General features: G+C 39.9%; 1 protein-coding gene across 2 annotated transcripts in view; it reads right to left on the reverse strand.

The window, feature by feature from the left end:
* Positions 1-12,855, reverse strand: part of LOC102847021 (28S ribosomal protein S27, mitochondrial-like) — a 119,203-nt gene extending 106,348 nt beyond the window's left edge. Inside the window, exons 1-2 of one of the 2 annotated variants that reach the window (XM_006900040.1) lie at positions 12,794-12,852; positions 12,361-12,371 (exon numbers count right to left, since the gene is read on the reverse strand). The gene's annotated coding sequence lies outside the window, so the exon portion shown is untranslated. Of the gene's footprint in view, positions 1-12,360; positions 12,372-12,782 lie in introns of both variants that reach the window. The other variant, XM_006900039.1, reaches the window with a different exon arrangement.
* Between the last annotated feature and the right edge of the window lie 235 nt (positions 12,856-13,090).

The raw sequence follows: 13,090 nt of genomic DNA on the forward strand, positions 1-13,090 counted from the left end.
TTTTTTTTTTTTTTGTCTCAATTCTTTGGCTTTGCTGTGTTGTTGTTAAGTGTCGTTGAGTTGTACGACTCCTAGCAACCCAATGAACAGCAAACTTGAACCCTGTCCTATTCTGTGCCATCCTCATCGTCTGCCACACTGCACCCCCTGCTGCAGTCACTGTGTCAATCCACACAGTAGTCATTATGAACTGGAGATGACTCACTGGCACCAAACAACAACAGAACAAGTGATTCTGGAAAATGTAGATTGAAACTGTAGTTCTGCTTTCCACATTTTAAAATAAAAAATACCGATGATATTATATTTTTTTAAAAAATGTAGGAAAACCTATTATAGGAACCAATTTAGATACAGATTTTGAGATTTCTTTCTGCCTGTCCCCCAGAAGCTATAAAAAATGGATTCAATAAGGGGAAAATGTGAAAGCAAGCTTTGTATACACACACACAGAGCAAATAAGAGAAAAGAAGGACAATACACAGCAGTCCCATCTCCACAACAGCCAACAGATGGTAAATATGAAACCTAGTAAATGAACAGATGTCACAGGGATGGAAATATCGACCTGATGAACGTTAAGAAAGACGACTTCAGAAAATCTCCATCCGACCCAACAGCAGGATTAGAAAAATTACTGCACCAAGCTAAAAGCATCCACGACAAAAATGACCCAGCAGAGCTACTCCTCTGCTGATGGGTAAGAGAAGCCTATCACGATCAGGTTCTACCTGAATTCAAATGTGTCTTTCGAATTGGAAAGGAAGTTTTTAAAAAACTAAAAAAACCACCCAAACAAATGAGAAACAGCTCAAATTTTAAAAGTGCCCTATTTTATGATAATGTATACAGTGAAAAATTAAATACTGAGATCCTAGCTTTGCACAGTGGCAATATTGTACATAGCCAGTGGTTTATCTGAGGCATGATTATTATTAATTGAAAAAAATTCAATTCTGAGCACAAAAGGGCTAATGGATCTAAAGTCACATAGGATTTTGCCCCTACAGATTAAATCAAGCAAATTTATAGCAAAATTTCATCCAAGCCACATTTCCTTACCCCTATCCCAATTCAGAGCTCTGGGCTTCCCTCTATCCTACCCAGTTTCTACCAAATAGTATTTTTCTCCTGTGTCTTGCTCTTGTGGGCTCTATGCTATAGCTCAATCATTTAAACTGGCTAATTTAGATAGTTTTAATTCCATAACATACTGGCATGTTAATAGAGACATTTCAGAAACCCTGCTTAAATGTAGTGTTTATTTTAGTAAAAATCAGAAATCTTTTGTTTAAAGTTAAAAAGTCCAAGAAATCCCAAGGTTCTGCAAAGCACTGATGGAGAAATAATATACTACTACTACTACTAATAATAACAACACTAACAACAACAATAATACTAATATTAATAATTTGGAAGCAAGCCTGGCATCCACTTCCTAAACAATATGCCTCTGGAAACTCTATGAACTTTGAGAAATGATAGCTATAGAAAGGCTTCAAGTCTTTTGTTTATAGGGTTGCTATGAGGCGTGCTCAACTCAACAGTAAGCAACAACAACAATGATAACAATAAAAGTAAACCATAACAGGTTAAACTAGTTCAAATGTTTAAATTTATACATTTATTATTGTTGTTATGTGCTGTCGAGTCGCCGGCAACTCATAGTGACCCTATGTACAACAGCCCTAAACCCTGCTCTGTCCTGTGCCAATCACATTGTCTCTGACACAACTATCCCCACTACCCCTGTCACTGAATCAATCCATCTCATAGAGGTTCTTCCTCTCTGGTGCTGTTCCTCTCCAAGGACTGGTTCCTCCTTGCAACATGTCCAAAGTATGTCAGACAAACCTTCATAATCCCTGCCTCCAAGGAGCAGCCTGGTCTCACCCTCTCTAGGATGAACCTGTTTGTTCTAGCAGTCCATGGCATATCTTTTCTAGTTCAAAGGCATCAATTCTCCTTCTATCATCCCTAGTCATTGTCCAGCTTTCTGATGCATAGCAAGTGATTTAAAATACTATGGCCTGGATCAGGCGCACCTTAGTCTCTGAACTGTAAGCAGACACTAGTGATTGGAATATGGAGTATGAGAACCATGAATGTAGGAAAATTAGGTATGGTTAGGAAAGAAATGGAACGCATAAATATTAACATACGACGCATTGATAAAATGAGATGGAATGGAATGAGACATTCTGAGTCAGACTATCATGTGATCTACCATGCTTGATATGAACAGGTGAGGAAAAATGGAGTTGTTTTCATAGATAAAAAAGTCATTTCTAGATCCGTCTTCAAATACAATGTTGTGAGTGACAGGATAATATCCATACACATACAAGGAAATCCAGTGAATACCACTATCATTCAAAGATATGCACCAACAACTAGAGCCAAAGAGGAGGAAATAGAAGATTTCTACCAACTTTTGGAGTCAGAGATCAATCGAACATGCAATCAAGATGCATTAATAATAATGGGTGAGTGGAATGCAAAAGTTAGGAACGGAGAAGAAGGATCTGTAGTTGGAAACACGGACTTGGTGACAGAAATAAAGCTGGAGATAGAATGATAGAATTTTGCACAATCAACAATTTATTCATTGCAAATATGTTTTATATTAAACATAAATGTAGTCTATACCCATGGATTTTACCTGATGGTATGCATAGGAATCAGATAGATTATACTTGTGGAAAGAATCACTGCAGAAGCTCGATAACAAACATGAAAACTAGGCCAGTTGCTGATTGTGGTCTATACCACCAACTCCTCATATGCAAGTTCAAGCTGAAGCTGAGGAAAATGAAATCAAATCCACAGGAACCAAAATCTGACCTTGAGTCTATCCCATCTGAATTTCTGAACCATCTCAAGAACAGGTTTGAGGACTTAAATACTAATGAGCAAAGACCGGGTGAGCTGTGCGAAGATATCAAGAATATCATCCTGGAAGAATGCAAAAGGTCATTACAAAGACAGAGGAAGAAAAAAAGACCAAGATGGATGTCAAATGAAACTCTGAATATTGCATTCGAGTGCCGAGAAGCCAAAGGAAAGGGAAGACATCAAGATATTAAGAAGATGAATAGAAGACAAAGTATTATAATGAAATGTGCAAAGAGGTGGAGTCAGAAAATCAAAGGGACTGAACTCCCTCAGCATTTCTTAAGCTGAAGGAAATGAACAACAAATCCAAGCCTCCAGTTGCAATACTTAAGGATGCTTTGGGCAGAGTATTAAATGATCCAGGAAGCATTAAAAAAAGATAGAGTATATAGCATTATTGTACATTCATTATATTTAAAGAAAAAATTCCGTATTTATTTTTGGATGGTACAAGGAAATCAACTCATTAATTTGAAAACTGTCTCCTTTGTCCTTGCTGTACCCAAGGATAACTGAAGTGATGATGCAGGGGAATTCTCTTATTTTCAGGTGATAAATAAATGAGAGCCTGAAGGTAGATAAACATGTTAAACCCCACCAAGGGATGATTTCAGCAAATCTAGAACGTGGGAAATTCCCAACAGGACAAAAGACCTAGTTTCTTCAACAATCAAACTGCAAAAAAGAGAGAACAAACCGTACAGATTAAAAGACAGTTAAATAATTTTAACACATCATCTTAACATGTGTGGACCTTATCTCAGTCTCATTTTAACAAACATTCCTTTGTGTCACTTCCCTCAGCGAAGGTGTACATGTGTGTATACACACACACACACACACACACATACACACACACACACACACACAGAGAGAGAGAGAGAGAGAGAGCACGCGCAGAGCATGATTAAGGCATAAGTAGAACAAAGTCAGAGGTGCAGAAGTGACAGGGGTTTGGGGCAGGGAGGGGGGAAGTTATCTGTAGGTAATGAGCTGAAAAGGGCTGGAATCTGGGAGTTATTTCTTGAGAATAGAATTATGCATCATATTTCTCTATTCCAAGCTCCCTAGACCAGTGTCCAAAAAAGTAAAATAAAGGCATCTGAGGAAATGTGAACAATGATTGGATATTAAATAATGCTAAGGTGTTACTAATTTGTATGTATGTTGTTATGTACCTTCAAATTGGAACTACATCATAATTGATCCTCCAGCAGGTTTTCAGAGGCTGTAAAATCACACAGGAGATTGTCCATCTTCCTCCAGGAAAACAAATGTTGAGTTTGAACTGTGTACTTTGGGTTGGCAGAGCAACTTCTTACCACTGAGCTACCAGAGTTCCTTTGATATGTTGTTTTTGTTGTCGTGTACCATAGAGTCGGAACTGACCCCTGGCTGACCCTCTGATGGGCAGTTAACACACGTGAAGATATTGTCCATCCTTTTCCCGCAGGGCTGCTGGCAGCCTTAAACCCTCTGCCTTCATGACTGCAGCACAGCTTCTTGCCAGTAGACCACCATACATCACTTAACCATATGAATGGTATTATTTATAGGTAGCCTTTTTTTTTGGTTTTAAATCCTCATCTTTCAGAAAATTCAGATAAAATGATCTGATAAACTAAGTTCTGTTGAAAAATGCTCTGGTACAGACCTGAAGGAAAACTGTCAAGGAACTGATCAATATCCACCAGCTCCTTAATGCAGAAAGATAAAAAGGGTTAGGGAGCTCTCGTGGCCTAGTTGCAAGAAGCTGCACTGCAATCCCAGAGTCCCGGGATTCGAATCCACAAGACGCTCTGCTGGAGAAGGAGGGACTATCTCCTCCTGCACCAGTCAGATCCAATTTGACAGTACACACACACACACACACACACACACAATTTTTTTAAAAAGAAAGATAAAGAGGGTTACCAAGAATCATAATAGACTCCACTGCACTGAATTTGGGTGCGGAAGCTTGGAGACGGTTCATTGGGGCTCATTATATTATTCTCTGCACTTTCACTTATATTTTAATAACAAAAGTTGTTAAATGAGAAACTAAATCCACTGTCCCAGAGTTCCTTCATAGCAAACCTCCAGAGGGGGAAAACAAAAGTCATGCCAATCAACTGCCTTGTATGAATCCTATTTGGATCTTTACTCAAATAATTTAAGACAGCTTTATCAGAATAGTAATTGAAATTTTGGATGGGATAATTTAAAAAGTTCTTATCTATTGAAGATAAAATATTGACATATTTGTGAAATGATAGGCTGGCTGGGATTTGCTTCAAAATAATACAGTAGATTGTTGTTGTTGTGTGCCACTGAGTCAGAACTGACTCAAAGCTGACCCTCCAATAGATTTTTCAGAGGCAGTAAACCTCACAGGAGACTGTCCATTCTTCTCTTGTGGAGCAGCTGATGGAATTTCAGCACAGCTTCTTATCACTATGCTACCAGAGCTCCCTAATCTGATTGGGATGGTGAAATGAGTAGAGGTAGGAAGATGATCCACAGATTGACTTTAAGCTGATAATTACTGAAACTGAGTGACGGGTAAAGAGAGTTCTTAGTCCATTCTCTGTAACTACAACAGGTTTTTAAATTTTCCATTATAAAACATTAAAAAAAAATTAACCTATAGGAAAAGTCAGGGCTCTGGTAGCCTAATGGCAATAAACTACATTGCAATAGTTTGAAGCCACCAGCTGCCCTGTAGACAAGGATGGGAAATATTCTCCCTTGAAATTAACTGCCTCAGAAAACCAGCCGAAGGGTCAGCTATGGGTCGGTTCTGACTCTACAGAGTACAGAAACATAGGGGAAGTCAGGATAATGGTTACTTTGAAAACGAGTAGTGACTGAAGAGCTTCTAGAGTGCTGAGAATATTCTATTTCTTGCACATGTTGTTTTTGTTTGCTGTCCCCCACCCCACTTAGTGATATTTCATCAACCACAAGGATTCTGAAGCTCTAATATACTTTGGACATGTTCTAAGGAGCGACCAGTCCTTGAAGAGGGACGTCATGATTGGGAGGGTGGAGGGACAGTGCAGGAGAGGAAGACCCTCAATGAGATGGATTAATTCAGTGCCTGGGGTAATAGGGGCAGGTGTGTCAGAGACAATAAGATTGGCACAGGATAGAGCAGGTTTCACGGCTACTATACACATGGTCACTGTGAGCAGCAAGCAACTGGATAACACATAACAACAACAACAACATGCATTATGATTCGTATACTTGTGTGTGTGCTTAGATATATTCATAGTAACCCTATGTGCAATAGAACAAAACCCTTCCTGATCTTCAACATTCTCTCAATTTTAGTTTGGCTTAAATCTATTGTTAAAATCACTGTGTCAATCCATTGATACATATCATACTGCTGTAACAGAATGGTTTTTAGAGCTCTGTTGGCTTGGTAAGGAACTGTGCTCCAACCCAAAGGCACGGCATTTTGAATCCACCAGGTGCTTTACAAGAGGGAAATCTTCTGTGTGATTTAATATCTCTGAAAACCCTCTGGAAGGTCAGTTAGGGTTCTGTTCCAACTTATGGTACACAACAACAACCACAGACCAGTATTTAAAATCAAGAATACCACTGCTTTGATGCAAAGAGAAGATGGTATGCCAGAATTTCAGGCACCACAACCATCACAGAGAAAGGTATTTTTTGCCAAGAAAGGCAGTTGAACTATGACCCCAAGCAAAGTCAGACTGTGATAACTGCAGCAAATGTCAGGATCAGTAGTAACTATCTCATGCAGTTTCTGAGCATTAAATGAGATGGTGCCTATGACATGTTTAGCACAGAACCTGGTATAAGACAAGCATGGCTGCCTTCTGATTTTATGCTCTGCATTCATGATGGCCTGTCTGATCCTCTAACTTCCATGTAGCTACACCAATACCACTAATTGTGGCAATTAAGATCTTAGCAGTAATAAATTATTCTCATTCTGGGGGATGGAGATTCCCATTATCTTTCTCCAGAAGGCTCTAACAGAAAATCACTAATGATACTGAATGAGGAGGCACTCGGTCGCCAGAATCACGCCCAGTTCTAAAGAATATGGAATAATTTTCTCTGCATTATGTATTCCGTGTAGTGGTGAAATCACTTAAATTAATCTAAGCTCCACACCCACACACTGGGTACCTTCTCGCTCCTACACCCCCCAACCCTCCCATCTCAAGCTCTCCAATGAGGCAAGGAGGAGTTAAAGCCTCATGCCATCCTCCATTCTCCTCTGCCAATCAGCGTGCCCCCATCAGGCACCATACAGGCCTTCAGGCCACAGCATCCAATCATAGTGCTCCACATGCTGAGAGCATCCCCACACCAGGAGTGCTTCCCAATGGACCTGCGCACAGACACACCCAGATCTGCTGTTACCACTGCAGAGGACACACTGCCATCTGCTGCCTAGTCTGGGTAATACAGCAAGAAGTATCTCTGGCCACTCCTTTCCAAACTTTGCTTCTTATTACTATAATCTGAACCAAAGATGCAAATAGAAAGTTCAGGCAGAAATACCATAGAAGAGCAAAAAGTTTTTCTTTGGTTTTAAAGAGAGGAAGTAACAGAATGGCACTGAACTACAGGAGCTCATATATTGTAGTGCATTAAGTGTTGTGCTCTGAACCAAAAGCTTGAATACAGGAGCTGCTCAGTGGGATCAGATTGTTGTTGTAAGGACTCAGTGTATCATTACCTTGTTGTTGTTGTTAGGTGCCATCAAGTCAAGTACAACTCACAGCGACCCAATGAACAAAAGATCTGAATCCTGCTCTATCCTGAGCCATCCTCACATTTCCTGACACACAAGAGCCCATTGCAGAAGTCGCTGTGTCAATCCACCTGGTTGAGGGTCTTGCTCTCCTTTGTCGACCCTTCCCAGCATCTATTGTTCATAGGGTTGCTATGGGCTGTAATTGATGAAAGTATGCTAGTCTTGATGGAAAAAAAATGAGACAATAACTGCCATGATACTTGTGTAGAGCAGAGTGAGGATTATGCTGATTTTTAAAAAAAATTGAATTGGGGGGTGGGGTAGAGAGGAAAATGTGCAACAATGATGAATAAAAATCCAACTCTATTTACAAACTTTCATAAAAATCACAATAAAAATTTTAAAAAAGAATATTACGCACTTTCTTCAGCAAACAGTATGAATGGGTAGTCATTCAACTATCCTTAACTACTGTTGTTGTTGTTGTTATGTGCCATCGAGTCGCTTGCGACTCATAGCGACCCTATGTACAACAGCCCTAAACTCCATTCTGTCCTGTGCCAATCGCACTGTCTCTGACACTCCCATTCCAATTATCCCAGTCACCGAATCAATCCACCTCATAGAGGGCCTTCCTCTCCTGCGCCGTCCCTCCACCCTCCCAAACATGATGTCCCTCTCCAAGAACCGGTCTCTCCTCACAACATGTCCAAAGTATGTTAGACGGAGCCTCAGAATCCTTGCCTCCAAGGAGCCACCCGGTTTAACCCTTTCCAGGACAAATCTGTTTGTTTTCCTAGCAGTCCATGGTATTCTCAATACTCTTCTCCAGCACCACAGCTCAAAGGCATCAATTCTCCTTCTATCCTCCTAGGTTCTCATAAACAGAGATCTGATGCTAACATAAGACTTTATGCAATACAGAAGTGCCAGATAGAACAGTATCATTGTTTCCTAATTTCCCTATATGGCCAGGAAAATATTAACGATAAGGTTTAGGCAAGTCATTATTCCGTCATCTGTGGGGCAAATGCTTACTGAGTTCAGTTGTCTACTGAGAGGTTAAAAGTCAAGTCTCGCAAGAGGTGCCTCAAAAACAGGATTGGCAGAAAACCAAGCCAGAGCTCTTCTCTGATGCACATGGAGTCACCACAAGTCACAATCAAATTGACAGCAACTGATACTTCAATGGTACTGTTTATAATTCATATATGGCACAGCAGAATAGTCTTGCCATGTTATCTCAGTCCATGTTGGTATCATCACTAGGCTGGTGGTTTCCCCAAAAGAGGCAGTATCAATCTTTAGGTGAATATTTGAAATTTCTGGGAGTATTTTTTGGTTCTCAATGGAAATCTGCATTGGAAAGGAAAATTACTATAAAGATTACTATAAAGCCATCATTAGGTCAAATGACAACATTGGGATAATATGCTATATTGCTAAATTCACTTGAGTTGATACTATTCTGCAGCTATTTAACAATATATGCTTATCTTGGGTAAAAGACTTGGAAATAGTAAGGAACAGTATGTACAAAACAAACTCTAGATTGGGTAAAGTGTGGGTGTGCACAGAGAGAAAACAAAGTAAAAACACATGGGTCAAAATGGTAATGATACACTGACTCCTTACATAATGACTTAAGTAACAAAGACTCAATCACATGTTAATATTGACATCCTGTGAAAATGGTAGAGAAGCACATCAGATGACAAAATGAAGGATAACTACATCATTATCAAATCACATCATTACATAACTGCCAAGCCACTGAGAATCATGGTCCAGTCAAGCTGTTATATAACCTTGATCATCACACCCAGTGTTGTTTTCACCTCACACTTCACCATTCATTACCGCCAGATGTTGTTGTTGTTGTTATGTGCCATAGAGTCACTTGCGACTCATAGTGACCCTATGTACAAGAGCCCTACATGCTGCTCTATCCGGTGCCAACCTCACCTCAAACAGACTCATTCCTACTACCCCAATCACAGAATCAATCCATCTCATTGAGGGTCTTCCTCTCCTGCACTGTCCCTCCACTCTCGCAAACATGATGTCCTTCTCCAAGGACCAGTCCCTCCTTGCAACATGCCCAAAGTATGTCAGACGATGCTTCAGAATCTTTGCCTCCAAGGAGCAGCCCGGATTCACCCTCTCCAGGACAAATTTGTTTGCTCTCCTAGCAGTCCATTGTATATTCACCACTCTTCTCCAGCACCACAGCTCAAAGGCATCAATTCCCTTTCTATTATCCCTAGTCACTGTCCAACTCTCCGATGCATAGCATGTAACTGTAAAGACTATAGCCCGGATCAGGCGCACCTTAGTCTTCAAACTGATGTCGTTGCTCTTCAGTACTCTTGAGAGGTCCCTCACAGCTGACTTCCCCAATACAATTCAACTCTTGATTCCCTGGCTGCTAGTACCAAGAGTGTTGACTGTGAAGCCAAGCAATCTAAAACTGTTAACTATCTCAATCTCTTCACAATCCATACTGATGCTGCCAAATGGCCCAGTGGTGAGACTCTTTGTCTTCTTGATTTTGAGCTTCAATCCATATTGAAGGCTGCAGTCCTTGACCTTCTGCAGCAAGTACTTCAGGTCCTTCTCCTTGTTTTAGCAAGCAGGTTGTGTCATCCGCATAATGCAGGTTGTTGATGATTCTTCCACCAATCCTGATGCCACATTCCTCCTCGTACAGCCCAGCGTCTCGCATGATCTGTTTTGCATACAGACTGGAAAGGTATGGAGACAAAACGCATCCTTGACGGACCCCCCTTCTTGATTTTGAACCAGACAGCCATCACTGATGCACAAAATGGCTGTTTAGTAGAATTTTTACTATTTGTTATAACTGTGAAATATCAGGTAACAAGAGTTGATAAATGATGAGGTATAGGTGAATCTGGGTAAAGCGTTTATCAGTGGCTGGTGAGGCTGAACCACTGATCTTTCTGTTAGTACCCGAGCACTTCTCCATAAGGAATTTACTGAGTCTGATTAAAAAGGACCTAGTGTATAGGCTTTTTATTTTTCAGTCAGTCTGTTGTACTAATGTAGATTGTGGGGTGCTCTGATGTTAGAATCTGTGCCATCAGTGCCACAGGTACTAGAAGGGTCACCTATGATGGAGAGGTTGCAACAGAACTTCTAGATTGATTGAGACAGACTAGGGAGAAGGCTTGGCCATCTACTTCCAAAGCAATAGGCCTCTGAAAACCTTATGAACAGAGGAATGTCGGTAGTTAAAGTATTAGACATAGAGCTCAGATAGGAAGTTACTCAAAATGAGCAAAGATGAGTGTCAGTAAAGGAGAGGAAGACCCCCAATGAGTTGGAGTGACACGATGCCTTTAGCAACAGGCTCAACTATGTTGGGGATAATGAGGATGTGAAAGTCTACTTCTATAAACAGACGAAATCGACTCATACAATGGGTTTTGACCCACTGTGTAATGGGGTTTTACCCACTGAGTGCAACCAAGGTACTACTTAGAAACAAAGATTGGTGAAACTTCATCTTACATACTTTGAGCAAGCTGTAAGGAGAGGCTGTTGCTGATGAGTATCATTGAGTTGGAACTAATCAGTAACTCACCCTTCAGCGGGTCTTCATGTTTAAATCACATGGGAGAAGACTGCCCATCTTTCTTCCATGAGCAGCTAGTGAATTTGAAGCTAGTCCTTGAAAAGAGGCATCATGCTGGGAAAGGTCAGAAGAGGAAACCTTCAACAAGATGGACTGACACAGTGGCTGTAACAGTGGCCTTGACCGTATCAGAGATGGTGAGGATAGTGCAGGATAGGGCAAGGCTCAGAGCTGTTATTCATAGGACGGCTGTAGTTATAGTCCACTTCATGGCATTTAACAACAGTATCTTCAGATCCTTTACAATCCTGCTTTGTTTGGCCTCTGCTCACACATCATCCCAGGGTTCATAAATAGTGAACAGTGTGTTTGCTTTTGCAATCACATTACTGCTTTGAACAACCTACCTCACTACTACCATGGTAGCCTTATACATAGCCATAAAGGAATGTACCATAAACTTAATAAAGAAAATTCATAAATACAAGAGACTTTATTCTTATGTGAAATAAACCAAATCAAAACAAAAGAAACCTGCAGTAAGAAAAAACCTGAGGGAAAATTTTAGAAATCAGAGGTGAGTACAAAATATTAGATCAGTACTGAAAGGGATCCAAAAGTTACATCAGCCCATAAAACTATCACCAATCTACTTACTTTATCACTGTCCCAATGATGTTATATCTGTTAAAGGGGGGCAGTACCAAAAGTCTGTACATCTTCACAAACTGCTTATAAAATCAGTGATTTCTCTTTGTCTGGTTGCTTTTTTTTAAAAAAAAAATGTTGCAGTATCTTTGTAAAATGACTTATACAACTAGTAAAGTACTGACTATGACACTACCGCTCGTAAACATTTTAGCTATCTTCTCTTAACGGCTTATGAGAGATTATAAAACAATAGGCAATCTCCTCCCGTGCAATCTTCAGCCTCTGAAAACCTGGGAAGGTCGGTATGGGTAGGTTTTAACTTCATGAAAATGAACTGTTTTGTTTTTTGTTTTATAGTATTCTTTATCAAACAGGAACGTACAAAAAACAAGCTTAAGTATTTATTAGATGATGAAAATGTGACCAGTCTCTCACAGAACCTGATTCTTATTTGCCCTAGGAACAATTGTTTAGCATTTGCTGGTTGAACCCTTACAGAAACTTTATAGAACATCATTGTTGCAGATAATGAGAATCAATTGTACATGATATGAAAGGCAAGAAAGAAGAAAGTACTGCTTCTATAACTACAGGAGGGCTGTTGTATGCGCTGTCAAGTCAGAACAGACCCCTAGCTGGAAATCCAGCAGGTTTTCAGGGGCAGTAAATTGCACAGGATTTGACTGACTGTCCACCTTTCTTCTTCAGAGGAGCTGGGGGATTTGAACTGTGTACCTCTGTTTTGGCAGTGCAATAGCAAAACTTTGCACATTCTGTCATGGGTAAAACAACCATCTAATTCTTTTAAAAACCGAATGTGCTTATCTAGAGTAAATCTTCATAAAAAAACATCTTATATACACACTATGTTGATTTACATAGCACATGTATTAGAGCCCAACAAGTACCTACCCAGGTGACACTGTTCTTTTTCTCTTGCTTCCCATTTCTGGCTGTCCACATATGCAGCAGAAAGCAGGCATCTTTTTCCTGAAGAAAAAGGCAATAATTTCATTAGGCATAACTTTAAAATAGGTTCATTCTACACCATCTATCTGTCTTTATTAAACATATTGTTGTCATATTTTCAACTTAAAAGATTCTATCTCTTAAGTGTTCTAGAAAATATTGAAACCAGTGTGGCATAGTTCAAAATTCATTTCTCAATAAAATGCATTCAACTTCTAAATACAAGATGGAGAAAAATTGTACAATAACTT

The sequence above is a fragment of the Elephantulus edwardii genome, unplaced genomic scaffold (assembly GCF_000299155.1).
Source record: "Elephantulus edwardii isolate Elephantulus edwardi_28Jun2011 unplaced genomic scaffold, EleEdw1.0 scaffold00271, whole genome shotgun sequence".
Classification (NCBI taxonomy): domain Eukaryota; kingdom Metazoa; phylum Chordata; class Mammalia; order Macroscelidea; family Macroscelididae; genus Elephantulus; species Elephantulus edwardii.